We start from the raw sequence: 21341 nt of genomic DNA on the forward strand, positions 1-21341 counted from the left end.
TTTTTTTCCATAGTAACTACTAGCAATGGTTGATGCCAATTACAATAAGTTTGTTGCCGTAGACATTGGATCTTTTGGGAAACAAGGCGACAGTGGCATATTTTTAAAATCAAATATGGGGAAACAAATATTAGATGGGTCATTTGGGTTTCCAAATGACAGCGCATTGCCTGGATCAACAAAAGTTTTACCATATGTCATAGTGGAGGTGACGAAGCTTTTCATCTACATAGGCATTTTATGAAACCCTATACTAGAAAATTCGCTACTGAAGATCCAACGAAAATAGTATTTAATTATAGATTAAGTCGAGCAAAAAGATAGTTTCAGAAAATACATTCAAATTAATTATCGCAAGTATTCAGAATTTTTTACCAACCAATAAACTTAGATACCAACACTCGCCAAGATCTCATATGGGTGACCTGTTGTTTACACAATAATATGTTACGTGAAGGTTTTATGGAAAAAAATACAAAGCCATTTTTTGAGTTTGATAACGAAACACCATAACCATCAAACAATTTGATGCCAAACGCACGACGAATAGGATTTACATGTAGGGATGGCTTTGAAGTAAGGGATAATTTTTTAATAATGAGTGGGTACTTCGATGGACTTAAGTATTGAGTAATACCTATAAACTTTATACTTACAAATTACAATTATAATTATATACAATAAAATTATTAAGTAAACCAATGAAAATAAAATAAATATATTATAATGTAAAATTGATTATCAGTGAAATCAAAACAGTTTTTGGGTATACTTAGAAATAACGATAAAAAAATTGTATAATCAAATTTAAAAAAGCATACATAATTGATAAATGTATCATAATATATTTATAAGTAATATATTATATTCCTATACTTAAAAATTATACCAAAACCATATATTGATATCATACATTTTTAATACGTGATAATATACTAATATGTATATATGTTCGTATTTCGTATACTTCTAATATTTATATATATTTAAAAAAATTGAATGTATAATATGCATCATACATGTATAACTATGTTGTTAATGTTTAACTGACTGCTACAATATTATATAATATATTATTTTTAGAATATTTTGGTAAAATAAGTAATGTTCAAAATATTATGCATCAAATACAATAAATTAAAATTACTCTAATCATTATTTTATTTTTTATTTTTTATACATACGAAATATTACTGTCTTCATTATAGTTAAAACTATTAAAATTTGAAGTACCTACTGGGGGGGTATAGGTACATTACTAGTCGATGGACCTGAAATAAAACCATACTGACTAGGTACCATGTTTGAACTTCTAGCAGGGGCAGTGTACTTTTCTTCAAGCTCTCTTTCAATGCCGACAGCAATTTCAATTTTTCCCAAGAAATTCACTAAAATTGCATATGTACTGGTTTGCAATGCGCGACATGCAGCGGCGACGGAACTTTCGGACACGACTGCATCGCGAGGTTGCAGTAGGAGCGCGACACTTGTGTGACAAGTTCGACCTTCCGCAAAAATAAAACATCCAATATTTTTTCAAAACAATTTATTAATATAGTAGGTACCAATAGTACCTTTTATTACAGTAGATACTCATATAAAATAAATATTTATACAAATATAAAATAAATGTCCAAGCCTGTCTTTTCCACATGCGTGAAGTTGGCACCCCGACTTTATCGTATCGTCACCAAACTAGTACCATCTTTTTGCAAAATAATTGAAACAGTTTGCAACACTGATGAAAAAATTCGCAACATTGTTTTACAACCCCCGCGAAGAAACATAGTTCGGGGTGCCATCTCCACGCTCGTGTCTTTTACCCCGATGAGGATGAACTACTTACTGAAGAAATAAGAAAGCATAGTGTTCTGTATAATATATCTAACTCTAGACATAACGACATCATTTTTAAACATGAATTGTGGAAGGGCATTTCCATTAAATTAAATAAATCATGTAAGTACAATATAAATTATTAAGTATTACCTATAAAGTCTAACTTAAATATTTTATTCAAGGCCGTATCTAAAATTAATTTTCGGGAGGGGGGGGGCCAAAACATGTATATTGTAATTTTATTGAATTTATGTTTTTATATATTCGGTTACAAATAAGGCATAATGAAGAAATTTCGGGGGGTTCAGACCTCTGGACCCCCCCCCCTCAGATACGAGCTTGATTCTAGTATGTAATTAAATAAATATAATGTAAATAAATATAATGTATAATATTGAACAATCGATGATACAAAAAAAAAGATGGAAAAGTATTCGGGATTCGTTTTTTCGAAATAAGCGGAAACTTGGAACTGGATCTGCAAGATCAAATTAAAAAAAAAATGGTTTTTGGCTCCACATCTTGGTTTTTTGAAAAACGTGGAAAACAAATGAGAGTACGTACAATGACTTATAATTTATTATACATAGAATATTTTAGATTTATGAGGATGAACTATTTATTGAAGAAATAAGAAAGCATAATGTTCCGTATAATATATCTAACCCTAGATATAACGACATCATTTTTAAAGGGGAATTGTGGAAGGGAATTTCCATTAAATTAAATAAATCAACATCAAACATTACCTATATTAAGGTTTAGCTTAAATATTCTAGTAAGTAATTGTTTGTGAATTATTATCAGGTAAAACCTTCAAATTACTATTAAGGTGCCAGTTTTTTAAATTTTCCGAAATTCAATAAAATTTTATATTTTAGTTGCCACACCAATTATAATACTTTATGTAATATTACGATATTTTTTGTTTGATTTGATTCTTTATTGTGTTGGGCGATAAATCATCTGCAATCAACAGTTTCAATTACTTCAGTGTCTTCATTTTGTGGATTTACATCATCAACTGGTTCAACATTTGAAGTCGTTCTGTAATTAAAGTCATAAAATAAAATAATAACTAATGATACCTATTTTATTAGATAACGTAGCTGCTTAATACCCTCACAATAATAACTACTAGAATGTATTTTAAATATCGTGTGTAATAGTTTGAATATTGTTGGGCGTACCTACCTATTACGTATTAGTATTTATCAGAAGTAATAATAATATTAATGTAAATATTATTTTTATTTCGAGAATTTCGTGTAAACGTCATACAATTTTTATATTTTTATTAAAATCATAAATATTATTTTAATAATTAATAAATATCTATATAATATATAATATATAAAGCTGTAGAGTTTGTTTGTTTTTACACGCTAATCTCAGGAACTATTGGTTCAAATTGAAAAATTATTTTTTTGCTAGATAGTCAGTGTTCGGATTTATCTAGATGAATATCTAGATAATTATTTGGTCATCTTTTATCTTATCTAGATAAATAGTTACAAGGTATCTACACGTTCATCTTAGATAATTTTTTTAATTAATAAATTCACCTAGATACATTTTTATTGATAAAAATCGTGAAATTGTACAAACGCATTTTTAAATATTTATACAGATTCTCAAACAAAGTTTATGGTTTATAAATAACTAGCTGATCCCGCTGGCACTTCGTTGCCCGTTAAATGTACCAATTCTATATGACTCAAACTTTGTTCAATTCGTTATTTAATATCTGGTGTATGGTGTATGATGGTGTATGGTGTTCAAAATTTATTTTAAGTTTTCTGTTGCCTGGAATAAAAATTCTGATTCGCAGCAGTATATTATCAGGTAGGCAATCTACCTGCGGTAGATCGCGGACCCCGTGCTGTTTGTACGTAAGTGTATTATTTAACTCTAAAATATCAAAATTATACCAAGTTTGTCATTTTTACTTAATTCCACCTACGGAGGGTTAATATAATCAATTAATACAAAAGCCTCACGCAATCGTACTAAAATCCGATGAATAAAAAAAAACAAATTTAACACTTTTTAAATTAGCCTATCTTCTTCCCAGAAGTCTAATCTACACACAAACATTCATTTTTATCTATATCTATACTAATATATAAAATGATGACGTTTGTTTGTATGTTCGGGATAAACTCCGAAACTACTGAACCGATTTCGAAAATTCTTTCACCAATACAAAGCTACATTATTTGTGAGTGTCATAGGCTAATTTAAAAAGGGAAGTGATCACCCCCGGTAGGTGCTCAAACAGGAATTTTGAGATTTACGATAGAAATTTTTGTTTTTTAATGGTTGCTATGGGTTATATATATAGATAAAAATAATTGTATAGACGTTGTTGTTTTTTTTCGGCCACGTCGCCAGGTGTGCACCTAAGAGGCCATAACCCCGGAACTACTTATCCCACAGCGTACAAACTTCACAGAAACCATCTACATGTCAATCTTAATAATATGCCCTGAAATTTTTATCGATGTTGAGTTATAAAATGTATTCAAAATGTACACTTATTTTTATATATATAGATGTAATTAATTTATACCATTATTATTATTATTATTATGTTCCTATAATGCCCAACTAAAATATACCTAAATTTAAAACCATTTAAAAAATAATTGTATCTTTTTTTATCTAGATAAAAAAGTATTTATCTTTATCTTTATCTTGATAAATATGAGTTAAGTTATCTTTTATATCCATCTAGATACATTTGAGTTTCATTATCTTTATCTTTATCTAGATAAAAAGTACTTATCTAATCCGAACACTGTAGATAGTTCATTCATCGAGGAAGGCTATAGGCTATATAACATCACGCTACGACCAATTAATATAAGTGCTCAAATAGGGATTTTCAGATTTACCATGGAAATATTTGTTTATAAATGGTTGCTATTAGTTATAGGGGAAATAATTAATAGAAATAGTATTTATTTATTATTGGTTGCTATTGGTTAATCGAGCAGATCAGGTACAAGCATGCATCAAATCGAATTTTCGCACATAGCTTACCAGGGTGGCTGAGTTGCACTTACTGCAGTGAGTTACACCAAAATGGAGTTGAACAATCACAATTTTTTTGGCATTTTTTACGGGCACGAAGTGCGCAGGATCAGCTATATTTTATATAAATGAATGTTTGTGTGCAGATCTCTGGGAAGAAGATAGGCTAATTTAAAAAGGGTTAAATTTGTTTTTTTTTATTCATCGGATTTTAGTACGGTTAGTTTAAGATTATGTATTAATTGATTATATTAATCCACTGTATTATATCAATATAAACTTGGTATAACTTTGATACTTTAGAGTTAAATCATACACTTACGTACAAATAGCACTGGGTCCGCGATCTACCACAGGTAGATTGCCTACCTGATAATATACTGCTGCGAATCAGAATTTTTATTCCAGGCAACAGAAAAATTAAGATAAATTTTGAACACTATACACCGAATATTCAATAATGAATTGAACAAAGTTTGAGTCGTATAGAGTTGGTAAATTTAACGGGCAACGAAGTGCACAGGATCAGCTAGTATAAAATATATAACATTTGTATATTAGGGAACAGTAATAAATGTCGAGAAATTGACAAATTGCAGTAGTTTCAATAACCAAATTATAGTGTTTAATATTGCTTATTGTTTAATTTCATAATATTTACTAAATATATATTACATTTACATAGTGTTACTGTTATTACTAATTTCTATGCATTTTAGAAGTATTTTTGGTTACGAAAATGACTTGATGCCAGAAATTATATTTTCTCAGTGACAAATATTCACCTATCCAAAAAGTCAATAAATTTTGCGGAAATCTATAGCTATTTAGCTATTTATAATTTATATTAGCTAACTATAGCTATTTTTAATCAAATTCGTACACCAATCTGCTATAGTTCTATGCTGTGTAGTACTGTTTACGAGATAGGAGTCCATGTGGCCATGTGATACATAATAGACATAATATACATAATATACTGTGGCGTGGTGAACGGTAACTTCTCTGACATTTTTCTTAAATAGTGGGGTAGGTGGTAGGCGGTGGGTCCCCTAGTAAATGTAACATTAAGAAATGTATGATATACTCAACGGGTACCTAGTCAATAATGGTTTGAAATATAATTAGTTGTATTATTAAATTATTTAGTATATTATCATGCATTAATACTTGGGATATTTGTAACTTGCCACTGGAAAATGTTCAGTTCACCACGTCACTGCACATATATAATATAACAGACTCTAAGTACCTATATTTATGTCTTAGCTACGCCGATCATTGAAATAAATCTAAAATATTCTATGTATAATAAATTATAAGACATTGTACGTACTGTCGTTTGTTTTCCATGTTTTCCAAAAAGCGAAGATGTGGAGCCAAAAACCATTTTTTTAAATTTAATCTTGCAGATTCAGTTCCAAGTTTCCGCTTATTTCGAGAAAACGAATCCCGAATACTTTTCCATCTTTTTTTGTATCATCGACTATTCAATATTATACATTATATTAATTTATATTAATTTACATTATATTTATTTAATTACATACTAGAATCAAGCCCGTATCTGAGGGGGGGGGGGGGGTCCAGAGGTCTGAACCCCCCGAAATTTCTTCATTATGCCTTATTTGTAACCGAATATAAAAACATAAATTGAATAAAATTACAATTTACATGTTTTGGATTTACACGTGTGTGTAGTTTTTGACAGATTTTCAAGTGGATACCCATAGGTATCTGCCATGCCCGGGTGGGGGATGGCCGAGGAATCGAACTCGGGTCGACTGCGTCGCAGCCGACGCCTTAGTCCGCTCGGCCACTCCGTCCCCCACATATACATTTTATTCTAATTGTAATATACATTTATTCGGCATATACATATATTTTTAATCTAATGACTAATATGTTTAAAAACCTTTTTTCTGGATTTTTCCTCAGCAAATTTTCTTATAATATTATCTTCAAATGAAATATTCACTGTCAATTCACACTGTATTGAAAGAATTGATGGATATGTCAGTCGAGATAAACAGTCGGAAATCTCAAGCCAGCGCTTAAGCTAACATAATCAGTACTGCTGCACCTGCGAAAATACGTGTTTGTTGTTCATCGAACGATTATATTTATTTTGTCTGCGGATCGGCTGGAAGCACGTTCGATAACGACGATAACGAGTTTCGAGTGAACGCGACAAGCGACGACCACTATACCTATAATGGGGTCTTGAGTGTCTTGTGTGTCGGTAATAAAGTATCTAGTGTCCATTTTCATATGATATCAATTTAAAATTTATAAGTTATAATAAATAATAATGTATTGGAAAAAACGAGTTGACACATTATGGGGGGCCGGGGCTATAGCCCCCCCCCTTGATCCAGCCCTGCCTGTATGCTGCGGTCAAGTATCGTCATTGATAGCCACGGACCACCCGGGTTTTTAGCGACAGCATATATCCTCGCCCCTCATACAAATGTGTTGCTTCAAAACTATTTCTTAGTGCACACTTAAGTACTTACATAGAGGTACGAAGGTACCGTAAAAATGTTAAGTGTCAAGCTATCATATTTTAGGCTCTACGTTAATCAGCCAGGGACGTTTGATTATATAACATGAATCTCGCCTGGCGTTGCCTGTACCATAAGGGGACCTGTAACACTTGAGATATTTTGTGATTACGCGAGCAGTAGTTATCAGGTATGGGGTGCATACGTAAGTGTATAATTTCTAACTATAAAATTAAAATTTTTTTTTTCAAACGGGTTTATGCACTGAGCCTTCTTGGCCGGCAACCAATGTTTCTTCATTTTGCTCATCTGACTCAGAAGTTCGACTTTTCTGTATTTTTCATGGTTTTGGCGTAAACCGACCAATCGATGCTTTTCGTTTACGAGGCATATTAAATTGTTTTAATTTAAACTTTGTCGACAGTAGGTATTCAATATTGCTGTTATGGTTTATGTTACATTACAAGCTTATCATGAAATCTTATCATACACATGTATATATATATATATATATATATATGATATATGTATACGTATCATATCACATATGATGTATACTATTTGTTTGTAATAGTTTAGAAACCTTTCTTCGGGTGCCTAAAGCCCGCCAGAAAGTTTCATGGCGATCGGATGAATAGTGTAGGAATGTGTAAAGGATAAACAATAACAGACGTAGGTTTCTGACATGCCCGGTTGTGTGATGACGGCCTCTCACTCCAGACAGATGTCTGCCCTGGGAGAAGTGCCGCCCGTGACCGAGATTCGAACCGGCGACGGTGCGCGTCATAACCGACGCCTTAGTCCACTCGGCCACTCCGTCCCCCCAAACAGACTTACATTCGCTGTCAAATATATATATATTACAACTAATATTAATATACTGCAGCTACTACCTCGGTATCGAAGGTATCATACTAATATACTATACTAAATATAATATACAACAGAGTACCGACTGTACACACATGAACATATACTATTAATGTATAATACGCATATCATGCGGGACACCTGATGCACGTTTTCACAGGTGGTTTACGGTTTACGCCTTTACGACAGGTTTATAATATATTATATTATACTGATACACCGAGAGAGCATATTGTATATTATAAAGGTACATAAAAAACCGTACACGCGTTATTTAAACAATGTACATTACTTATATTACACAATGCAAGTTATACGTCCTCATTATTATATATTTATATTTTATATGTTGTATTATGTACCTACGTTCTGCCGTGGTAGTGTTTGCCCACATTTGACTTCTGAACATCATAATGATAAGGGTGACAAACCAGAGTTTTTTTCTTCAAATCGTAACCGCCATTATTCAAGCACCTGGAATAATAATGTCATAATATATTATACAGGTAAGTACGCGTATTGTATAGAATTCGAAAAAACCAAACAATTTTTTTTTAGTTCGATAACTACTGACGATGCGCTCGAGTTTTCAAATAGAATATAATTAGCATGTGTTCCCATCATAATATAGGGGTATACTCTACATGACATTATACTTCGTATTCTCTCAACATAATAATATGTTTAAAAATCATTGGTGTACTGCGTATTGTGTATTTAAGTCTCAATGAATTTACGAAAAAAAATGTTTTTGTAGCTTTTGTAATGGTCTTTATTAAAAAAAATCGAATAATATAATATATTATTGGTACGGAATTATTTTCTGACAGCAAAAATTGTGCACTACGATAATTCTTTATCAATATTTTTAAGTACCTAATATTTAGGTAAATATATAAGTATTTATTATATTTATTTTTTGAAATTAATAAAACAATACAAATTAATATATATTTGTTATTATTAACAATGCTCCCTTATTATACCAAGATTATCGCGATGGCTTTAAGAATCCAAAAATATCTAAATCCTTTTCCTATCTCAAAATCAATACGCAAATCCATGTCGATTTTATCATTCTGCAGTAAATATTGCTATGTAAGACTATAAAATTACTATATTGTATTACACAATTTTTACATTTTTTTCGAATTAAATGTTTGTTCATTCGGATCTATATAATATGCTCCTATGTGTATAACATATTATTATTGTACTATTACTCCTACTATATAATACTATTATAGGTAAATATAACTATATACTTTCTTGAATAATAAGTAGGACGTATACAATAATTTATATTTTCAAAAATGTTTATAGCCATACAGGTAGGGCAAGTAGGTACTATGTATTATATACGAACGTCTTATAACTTATAGGAATAATTGTGTACATATTGTCTGTTTATTATTAAAATTTAACAATAGTTGACAAAAAATAATCAACGGTTTTATATTTTGTCCATGCATGCCGATATAACTGTATGTCTGTATTATAAGAAGAAAACAATTATTTCCTAGTCAATTTTAACTGCAAAAATTATCTAAAGGAACCTATACTAAAAGTAGGTATACCTATAATAAATAAATAAATCTATATATAGTATTTTCATATAAAAAAACCAACGGAGATAAGAAAAAAATTGAATAAGAGTTTAAATATTTAAAAAATTATATAGTTTCAGATCTACGCTGTAGAATGGTTTGTACTTATATTGGTGTCGTAACTCGTAGAACTTTTATTGTCATATCTATGGCGAATATCGATATATCATAATTTAGAGCTGAGCAAAATCCATAATAATTGATTTTTAAAATCCAAAACCAAAATCACAGTACCTATAGAACATTTTGTAAATCCTATAACCAAAATATTATTTTATCTATTTCGTCATTTTGATCAATTAAATTTTTTATTATTTACATTTATATTTCTTTAAATTCATTACTGTACCATTGTTAAGGGCATTAAAATGTTTTTTTCTAAATATAATAATCAAATTAATTATAAAATAGACCGATTGTAGTACTTATACACTATACGTTTAGAATATTATTTGAATAGGTTAATAATTAATGACTATAGAAGTACCATACAACTATAATAAAAAGTACCTACTTTATAAATTCTAACGAGATACACCTGTTCACATATTAGTGTTGTACATTTTGAATAGTCAATTATGAGGTAAAATGTCTTCTTAATAAATTATAAAATAATAAACATGTAATACAAAACTCTATATGAATAACTTAAATATTTTTTAAAATTTACTTTTCAATAACTACGAATAATATTATAATAGGTAATATTTTTTTAAGCTTATAAAAATAATAAACTATTCGTATGCTATGCTATGCTATTATTATAAATTGAATATTATTTTAATTTAATTAAATGATATTAATAAAAATATTTATGGTAACCGACTGCTGACACTATTATTAATTTTTTTTATCAATTGTTAAAAACTGATTACCTACTCAAAAATCAAAATCATTACAAAGATTTTTCAAAATAAAACCAAAACCCCTTGTAAATACGATTTTCTAAATCAAAAATCAAAATCCTTTTTAAATTGATTTTTAATCCTCAAAAACCGCTAAAGAATGTACTTACTTTGGCGATACAAACTTCTGTTTTCAAGTAAGAAATCCAATATTTTACTATAAATTATTAAGTGGATATTTTTTGTGAAAATATTAATGTATCTAATTAAAAATGTTAACGAGTAGTTTCTCAGTTATTAAAATGTTTATAATAAGGATAAAATAGATTTAATATTGGATCTAGTATTGATTTATACTTGGGCCATTTAAAAAAATTATAAATATTAATAAATTAATATTAATTACTAAAATGTCCAGATCTCTATAGCCGACATGTCTTCTAAATCCATTATCATAGTCCTATCATCATCCTCTTAGTAGGTACACAAAGTTTAATAACTCGAAAACTATTCGTTCGACTTTTGATTTTGATACGCCAACTTTATATCAGAAAAATTATCCACTAAATAATGTACAGTAAAAAAGGAAGGTTTTCATTTGAAAAACAAAAGTTTGCATCTCTATAGGACACTCCTTAAGTACATTAAGAATTTGAAAATATGATCTTTGAGTATATTTAAAAATGCTAAAAATCAGATTTTGAATAACTGCATTATTGAATAAAAACAGGGAATGATCTGCATACTTGGTAAACCACTCTGTATAGTACATAACACCACATCCACATGCATGTGACAGTGATGTTGACGCATATCGCACTTAACATATTTTTAAGTATCTACATAGGTTACACATTATCGACTTGTATCATTGGCCATACTATATGTCCTTAAGTCAAATATTTGTTGACGCATCATATATAGTAAGCGCATATATTATAACATGACGTATCCTCGGCTCTCCTATAACTAAAAATACAATATATTTTTAGTAGGTTATTATTTTATGCATGATTTAAGCTAGACAGATAACTATCATTTTTTAAATTTAAATAATAGTATAGGTACCGGCTATGGGATTATTCATTATAAATAGGTAATTAATTCAGGACTCGCGAGTTCGTGCATTTGCACTTCAATCTTACTAAGTCATGTTGAATCCTACAGCTTACAAATGGAACATATATAGAAATTAGTTTCAAGGTGACAGGATTCAGTACCTATATATGCAATTTTATTATTATTAATTGCATATTTCGATGAAAATTTGGCATATATCGTGTGTCTACGAAAACAATGGTACACAGAAAAAGTGAAATTGTTGCGCATGCGCGAAATACAAGCGTTATACATTTTAAAGTTAAAGGAATTTATGATCCAATACACCAATAGTTTAGTCTAATGTCCCGCTAACAGAATTAAAAATATGTATAGGATAATGCGTGTAATATAAGATACTGAGTTGTAGAGTGCAACCTTTTTTTAAAAGACACATGGTAGGTATATATTGGCACCATTGGCGCAAATAGGGGGGGGGGGGGCTTGGGGGGACGTAGTCCCCCTAAATGTTGGTCAAGTCCCCCCAGTTAAAAATCTAGTAATTAGTACTAATTTTTATATTCTGTGGTACTAAGCAATATGGCCTATGGTGAGGGGGGCTTGAGTCCCCCAAAAAATTTAGTCAATTTGTTGGCACAATCGTGCAATTTTTTTACATATATAAAGAGTGCATTAAAATATTTCAATGTTATTTTTAATACATTTTCAATACCTAGTTTAGATGTAAGTAATTACCAGTTTTTCTTATTGTAGATAAAAAAACCTGTTTGAAAACTTTAAAAATACGATCTATTTTACAATGTACACAATAGGCGCAGACGGTTGTAAATGATTCAAAATAATATGTTAAACATAATGGTCGACATGCAATATAGGCCAATAAAAACGATTATAATCGAATGAAAGAACAACAATTAAAACAATTATTTTTCAAGCATGTTTGAAATCAATAATATAAGAAATAAGGATAATAATATTATGTTTTGGTTTACAAATTAAAAAAACTAATAATTATAATTTTCTTTCTGCAGATTTATGAGTTTTCATTGCATAATTAAAAGTTTGCATTATATTATTTAAGTGCGTATTTGAGCACTTTTAGGCAAACGGTTGCATATTATACACAAATACACAATATATATGTAACTATGTAAGTACCTACTATTCTACTATTCAATATTTCTTTTGGTGCACGATATTACGAGTCATAAATTATTTTACTTACTTACTAACGTTATTGTACATGCAGTATATGGTAGCACCTATACCAATATATCAAAGTATTTTTCGTATAATTGTCGCTATTATTATTTTTTGACAAAACAATGAAACCGCATATTATTATCATAATATCTCTTTACAAAAAAAAAACCCAATGACCTGAGCCCACACTACCAAACTATATTTTACTTATATTTGTTTTACCTAAATAATAATATATTAACTATCTGTACCTATATATATTATAGATTATATTATTATAATATATATTTACTGGTGAGGGCTAAATATGCGTGGTAAATATATCCGCGGTCCATTGTTTCAAACACAATATTAATAAATTATATTCATACATAGCTAAGTGTAGTATGATAATATTGTGGAAGAACAAAAATGAACATTATCGTTTTTGTCGCAATAATAATAATATAATATACTGAAACTAATAATAATAATAATATACCGACGCGCGATTACTATCTATAATACATAGGACACACGTCGATGCTTCATTCATATTATGCACATCACGATATACCATTATATCATTACATATTTCGTAGACGAAACAACAATAATAATATAATTATCGTATATTATTACCTATATATTTTTTATACTTAATATTCACAGTAATTAAGTGTGAAGTACGTGTGCAGCATATTTTATAGTAATATAATAATATGTTTAGGTATAGGTATGGTCGAATGACGGCTATAAAATAGTATAAAGGTACCTATTACCTATATTATATTATAACAAATTTATTAGGGTTCAAGTTCAAAAAGATATTTAATGCATACAAAAAATATTAAAAATGTGCATACAATATATGCATCACGGATATTATGGATATCACGGATATATTTATCATTTGTGTAGGTACACCAAATTTAAAAAAGATACTAATTTAATAAACAAAAATTATTAATATCAATGTCTTATATGTTATAATCTTTAAAAAAGAATTCAAGACATAGGTACTGCATCATAAAAAATATTGGTCTCGTACTGACATGTTTAATATTTACAATATTAGGTACAGTGAAACCTCGATAACTTGAATCGGTTGGGAGTGAAAAAAAAACTCGAGTTATAGAAAAAATTGTGTGTATACTTATTGAAATGCAGGGGCGAAGATATTCTTTCGAGTTATCCAAAATTCGACTTATAGACGTTCAAGTTATCGAGGTATATATTATTATTTAACCTATTTATTTACTTTTTACAATATAATAACAAATTATTTTAGCATTGAAATGGGTACCATAATATATAGTTACAAACATTAAGTTTTATAAAATATCTAATGGGTTTTCAAATTGAAATAATTAGCGGATGATACCTAATGAAAAAAAAAAAATATCTAATAAAATATGATACAATACTATATAGGTAGCATTTTCAAAATCTTCTGAATATTTTCAATGCATTTTTCTTAAATGTTTACTTATGAATTTATGATATATATTATAAATTTATACTTAAATGAAGTACTACGGATTTAACATTAAAATAATAAAATCCATACGAGTCTAAACCTACATAGAACCTATCGCATATACAATAGGTGTATACACGCATTATGAAAGTATATGAAACCCATAGATATGTAATCAGAATTTCTCCAAGTCAATATGTCTGTGGTCTGTCGTCACCTTTTAGAAGAGTAAAAGTGCTTGGATTTTCTTCAACAGTATCTTTTCTGATAGGAAAGTGAATCTAGTTGGTACTTAGGGGGGGTCAAAAGTGAAAATTGTCCAATGGCTTTCGAAAGCGAAGAAAAACAACAACAAATTAAAGAAAAACGGAGATTTTTAACGCAAAACTGGTTTTTGACAGGTAACAGGTGACAAAGTTGAACATAAGTCCACAATATTTTTATGAGCATCTGAAATTAAGTCAAAATCATTAAGATTTGTAAATTATTTTGAGTTAGAAATTTATAAAAAAATTTCCATTTATATCCATATGATTTGAAAATTTGATACAAGATTTTCAATAAGTTTTCCTACCTTTAACAAAAAATAGCTAATTTTTTATGAGCGTTTGAAGTTCAAATTTATTCGACATTGGATATTCACCAGACTTCTCATTGAACGATTTTCTTATTTCTTTGTAATTTAAAAACGAATAACCTTATAGATACTTGAAATTTATGATCACGGATGATGATTTAATTTATCATGAAATATTTGATTTTGCACCTTTTTTCCGAGAACGGATGACGTAGTGGTCATGCGCAGTAATCAGTTTCTGTCATACAGTGTTATTTAGTCATGATCGAGGATTGATATATTTTAGTAAATCGTTAATTTCCTCCGTTACCGCGATAACAAACAAACTGTATTTAAATACCCACATAAATAGCTTAATCAGTTGTACGTCATAATGGTGTCGTCGATATATATATATCGTCGTCATCTATCATATATTTTAATATCTATTATTCTATTGACATTTAAAGCGTTAAACATAAGAATATTATATCATATGTCCATATATTATTCCAATATTATCTATTAGTATATTAATTTATTAAGTTATATTATGTTAAAACTTAAAAGTTAAAAGTCCTTCTGTTATACTTGTGGACCAAATATTTTCTAAATAATGTATTATATGCACTCGAGAACATTTGAAATTATGGTCACTGGGGTTTATGAGCGGTAAAAATTTACCAAGTAAACACAGCATCGTTAAAATATCATATGTAAATTTACCTAATATAGGTACTAGTAAAATATAGCGGATGCCTAGCGCACAGATCGTAAGTATAATAATAGGTGGATATATCTGTGCGTTTTTTCTATAACTCTTTTTGTATATAGGATGGTAAATTATCAAATTAGCGTTAAGTAAAAATATTATAATATTACTGTAAAAAAATTCAAGGAGGTGATTAAATTAAGGCGTGAAGGAGTCTTTCCGTATTAAAAGGCGTATTAAACAATTTAAATTCCCCCCTCCTCCAGTCAGATATGCAATTTATTGGTAAATAGGTTATACTTACACAATAACATAGTGTATGTTTCTTTAGTTGCTTTTAGTTGGTTGGTTATTAAAAAGAGAAAGGGCTTAACTCTAGCGGGCTACTTAATTAATTGTTAAATAATATAAGTTTAATGACATGATAAAAATATAAAATATGATAATATGATGTATATAAAAATATCATCTATATTCTATATTGTATACAATTATATATTAAATAGTTAAGAGGTAGTTATATTTTTATAAAATTCATTAAATAAAAAAAAATACAGCTAGATATTAATAAATATTATACAATATTATTATATAGATAACACATAAAAATATTAAAGTTATCAAAATTATATGGGGTATATTAGGTTCACTATTCGCCTCATATAAATAATAATTAGAAAAATATTTTGAGGATTGGTATTTGTTTTTAAAAACTACTGCTTATTTTAAATTTTGACCTCCCGAATGCACCAACTATATTCATTTTCCCATCGGAAAAGATACTGAAGTTGAAAATCGAAGCATTGTTTCAACAACTTACCGTGTACACTGTACAGACACAAAAAACAAAATAATAATAATAATTAACAAAAACACACATCATTGTAAAATCAATACATTTATAGCTCCGCTCAATATCTAAAATGTTGTGATTTTTACTTCAATTAGTGGAAATTGTTCATACATTTATAACTAACTAGCTAATCCCGCGCACTTCGTTGCCCGTAAAAAATGACAACGCTTTTAACTCAAAAAATTGTAATTATTGTTCAACTCATTCTGGGTGTAACTTGCTGGCTGCAGTAAGTGCTACTCAGCCACCCTGGTGGCTGGTAGGTAGGCAATACTACTATGTCGGACAACCTCGATGAGCGGGGATTATAGGTTATATAATATCACTTTACGACCAAAAGGAGCCCGGGAAGGTGTTCAAACAGGGATTTTTCTATACTAACGTAGTAAATAGTAATGTTATATAACCGAGGAGTTTGTTTGTTTGAACATCGCTGTATACCTATCTGTTATAGGTACATAAAAAAAATTATCGTGTCAATATGTCTTTTAAACTGGCGATAACTTGTCATACGATTTACACACATTTTTGTTCAAAATGTATAATGAATGCATACAATAAAATATTAAAATTTAGATATATCTAACTTATGGATAAAAATGAATTAAATTAAATTTGAATATTTGAAAATATTTTTAAAATTGTAATTACCTATAAGCATAGGTATTATTATATGGTTTTTATTGTCATTCACCTTATTGGCGGCGTTCTGCAACCCTAAACATGAGATCTGCGCCGGGGCCTGTGCCTATACATGAGGCTATAAGACCAGTGGTCGATCCAGGGAGGGGGAGAACAGGGGCACGACATTTATAAAACGTCCAATTTGCATAGCTAAAGATTAAAATAAATTACTTAAATCTCAATAATATCATAAAATATACTTAGTAATATTATAGGCTGATAGACCGTCTTCGCTTAGAATCGTTTTTCGTATACAATGATTTTATTTCATAGAATTCAAATTTAACACATCCACAACAGTGACCCACTTTTAACCTACTGTCTTACAGTAGAGTGACTTTTATATAATTATATTCAAAGTTTATATTTAAATGAAAAAATTAAATCAATAATTATTATTTATATCAAAATAATAATCGTTTTATAATAAAAAAACCTATTGTCTACAAATCAATTTAAAATTTTCAATAGCAAATTCCGGACAGAAATTTGTTGTCTAAAAATATTGTCATAACATAATATAATATTTTTTTATCACTTAGTAATTTCGTTTTCTTAGAACCGTTTTACAGCCGTGCGTCTCGCGTCTTGCATCTAAGCGTAATGTTATATGGAACGCACAAACGACAATCCTGCACGTACCTATGGCTCATAAGTAGAAATCAAATCCCGTAAAACTATAAAAGCAATATTTTTAAATTAAAAAAAAATTAAGTTTAAATCTAATTACAAAGCAGAAAAATATTAAGTCAATATTGTGCAACAATATAAAAATCATAACATAATTAAATCAATAAATTATTAAACATTTTAAATTTTAAATTTAAATCAGAAAACTAATATCGATAATAAGTCATCTAAAACAGGCTAGGTTAAAAACATTTCGTCAAAAAATAATTTGTCAATAACACTTTTTGTAAAAGTATAAAGGTACCTACTACTATTATACCTACTGTGTATAAATAAAAATAATAATATTTTATGTAACTAATTTCGAATAATTTATTTTATTTATTGCACTCATGAAGTTAAATTATATTAAATGAAATAGTAATCAATCACATCAATTAAAATTGTGTTGTTAAAACTTAAAATTAGACTACAATAAAGTATACATTTTAAATGAATATATTTTATAATAATAATTGTTTTCTGTAATCACATGATGCATAATATCAAGCCCTAAAAGAAACACAAATTGTTTTAAATTTATATCATAATAATGCTAAACAAAAATGCCATTAAGGTCAATATGACAATATGACAATATAAAAATTCGCACGTCCGCGACGACGTGCCACTATAAATCATGTATACTAATTGAAAGATAAGGGAACAGTTTTAAATTTTTATCTATTGAATACGAACAATAAACTTAGCTAGGACTACATTCTAGGTTATATATAGTGACTATTTTTCAAATACGTATAGTGTGTACATGACACAAAGTGAAATGTTTAGATTATATATCAATAATTGAGGGAACCATTAAATTCATTTTTAATTATACAAAAGTGATTTTTTGAATCGTATTATTTTACTATAGCTTTAAGTATTTTTAATAATTGTTTGTATTCTATATTTGTACCTATTACTTATCCAAAAATTAAAATAATCCGGAATCCAACCCAAATGTGCTGAATATTATATAGCTACTAATTATAATAGTATGTATCTGGTATCTGTCTGGTTCGCTGAAATATATAATATTTCTTATAATGGGCGACCCATATAATGTGATGAATAGGTATCTACTGTAATACATACTTACGACTTACGTCGAGCACAAAAGTCTGGTCCAAACGACCTCGTCAAAATGACAAAACCACGAGGTTGAACGAGAGTATTTTTTTTGTAAAAAAAATCATAACCCAAAACTTTACATCATTATAAATAACGTATATAGAATACAATATACACACATTAAATGTAAAAATTTTTATGTAGATATACATCAGTGTTATGAAGGCTGACTTGAAAATTGAATTCGTTCACGTTCACGTCCAATGCGTAAAAAATGAAGTCGTTCAGTTTCAGTTTTTCATCAAGTGATCACGTTCATCTAGCAGTCATTTGTTATTAAATTATTATTTCCTAAATCTTTAAATGAAACATCGAGTACCTAAGCATATAAGTCATTTTTAGAGTTAGTCGAGTACTTGACTTTGGAAAAATGACAACATTTTTTGTTATACTTTTCATTACGAGTACTCGACTTCCAATTCATAGCAATGAAAACAGAACATATTATAAAATGTTAACTACAAAATAATTTGCAAACTGTCGAGATTTCAACGAATTTTGTTAAATTTTAACCTTAAAATGCTTATTAAAAAAAAATTTAACTGTATCCCTACAGTCTATTTTTAACAATGAATATAAAACTGTTATTATAACCACTTATGAGGAACCTTGTACTAAATTTTCAAAATTTTTGCCCCAACGAAAAAAATCTTATTGACATTTATAGAAAAAATATGCAATATAGTTAAACTAATAAAAACCAAAATTTTCTTATGCCTATAAATTCTTTAAAAATACGTAGTTATAATATTTTAAAAATGTAATAGTGTATAGAAAATAGTTATACAACCATCCGGTGAAAATATGAAGTATCTACGATTATTAGTTTTTTAAGGTACACCAAAAAAACCAAATCCATTTTGCGTAAAAATTCCTGCTTTTCCTTGCATTTTGGTTGTTTTCCCCGATGCATTTGAAAACTACTTTGAAAAGTACCTCTCAAAAGTACTAACTAGATTCACTTTTCCTAAAATCTAATTATAAAGCAGAAAAAGATTAAATCAATATTGTGCAACAATATAAAAACATAACATTATTAAATCAATCAATTGTTAAACATTTTAAATTTTAAATTTTAATCAGAAAACTAATATCGATAATAAGTCATCTAGAACAGGCTAGGTTAAAAACATTTCGTCAACAAATAATTTGTCAATAACACTTTTTATACTAAACTTTAATACTTGTTAAGAAGAAATATTTGATACGTAACTATTCCTGTCGGTATCTAAGATAATATATAGAATTTTTTTTTTTTGAAATCTTGTAAATTATAATTTATAGTTTGAAATTTAAATTGCAATCCATATCTGTAGACTGTAGTTATCAATCCATCAATCCATATACCTAAGTAACTATTATCTATCCTGACTATCAATTATAAAAAAAAGATGAATTTTCAATACAGGTACCTACATTTATTATACAACATAAATTATACATACGACTTCTTAACATGCATAATATAAATAGAAAAATTAATTACCAGCATTTCACTTATTTTGAAAATTGTATAAATATTTTTAAAAAAAAAATCTTAAATATTGTTCACACATCCTATTTGATACTAGGTGTCTAGAAATACCTAATTGCCCGTCTACGTGTCACGAACTAATTTTATAAAAACACTGAGGACTCAGATACATACATTTTATAATTCATCAAAATATATTTAATATATTCTACGATTTTGGAAAATCAATTTATATTTTATACGCTGAACTGATGAAGTGATTTTTCGTTAACCCACGGAAAAAAGAAAAGGCGGTACGAAATTTAAATACGATTATAATATACAACTTATCGTGACACGTAGAAATGTATACAATAGATATAATATAGTACCTATAGTTACCATAATAGAATTCATAACAGACGACGACGATATTCTAATAAACCAACGAAATTAAAAAGTTTGAATAATTCGTATAATATTCGTATTATTATCAGCTCATCTATATAGCAGTCGTCCTATGATATAAATTCTTGACATATTATTATATTTTGTTCCGCACAATGCCGATTTCGACCTTGATATATATATAGCAGTCCAAGGCGAGTTTTTTTAATGGAAATCTGTATTAAAATACATTTACTTCAAATGTAACACATATTTTATGAATTATACATTTATGAGTATTATTATATAGGTAGTATAGGGAAATTGTGAATATAATAGAGGTATGTATTGAATGATATATACATATTATATTATTATTATTATTATTATTATTATAGATATAAATCGATATACCTAATATGAAAAATAATGTATATAAATATTCCAGTATTCCACACAGACTTGAATAAT

The 21341-nt window shown here is 28.4% G+C and overlaps 1 long non-coding RNA gene across 1 annotated transcript in view; it reads right to left on the bottom strand.

Moving 5' to 3' along the window:
- Positions 1-1529: 1529 nt before the first annotated feature.
- Positions 1530-21341, bottom strand: part of LOC132942067 (uncharacterized) — a 33079-nt gene continuing 13267 nt past the window's right edge. The window contains exons 2-5 of the long non-coding RNA XR_009664215.1: positions 8612-8723; positions 6791-6958; positions 6212-6361; positions 1530-2886 (exon numbers count right to left, since the gene is read on the bottom strand). This is a non-coding gene — a long non-coding RNA (uncharacterized LOC132942067). The remainder of the gene's footprint in view (positions 2887-6211; positions 6362-6790; positions 6959-8611; positions 8724-21341) is intronic.

Source organism: Metopolophium dirhodum, chromosome 3 (genome assembly GCF_019925205.1).
Source record: "Metopolophium dirhodum isolate CAU chromosome 3, ASM1992520v1, whole genome shotgun sequence".
NCBI classification, from domain to species: Eukaryota; Metazoa; Arthropoda; class Insecta; order Hemiptera; family Aphididae; genus Metopolophium; species Metopolophium dirhodum.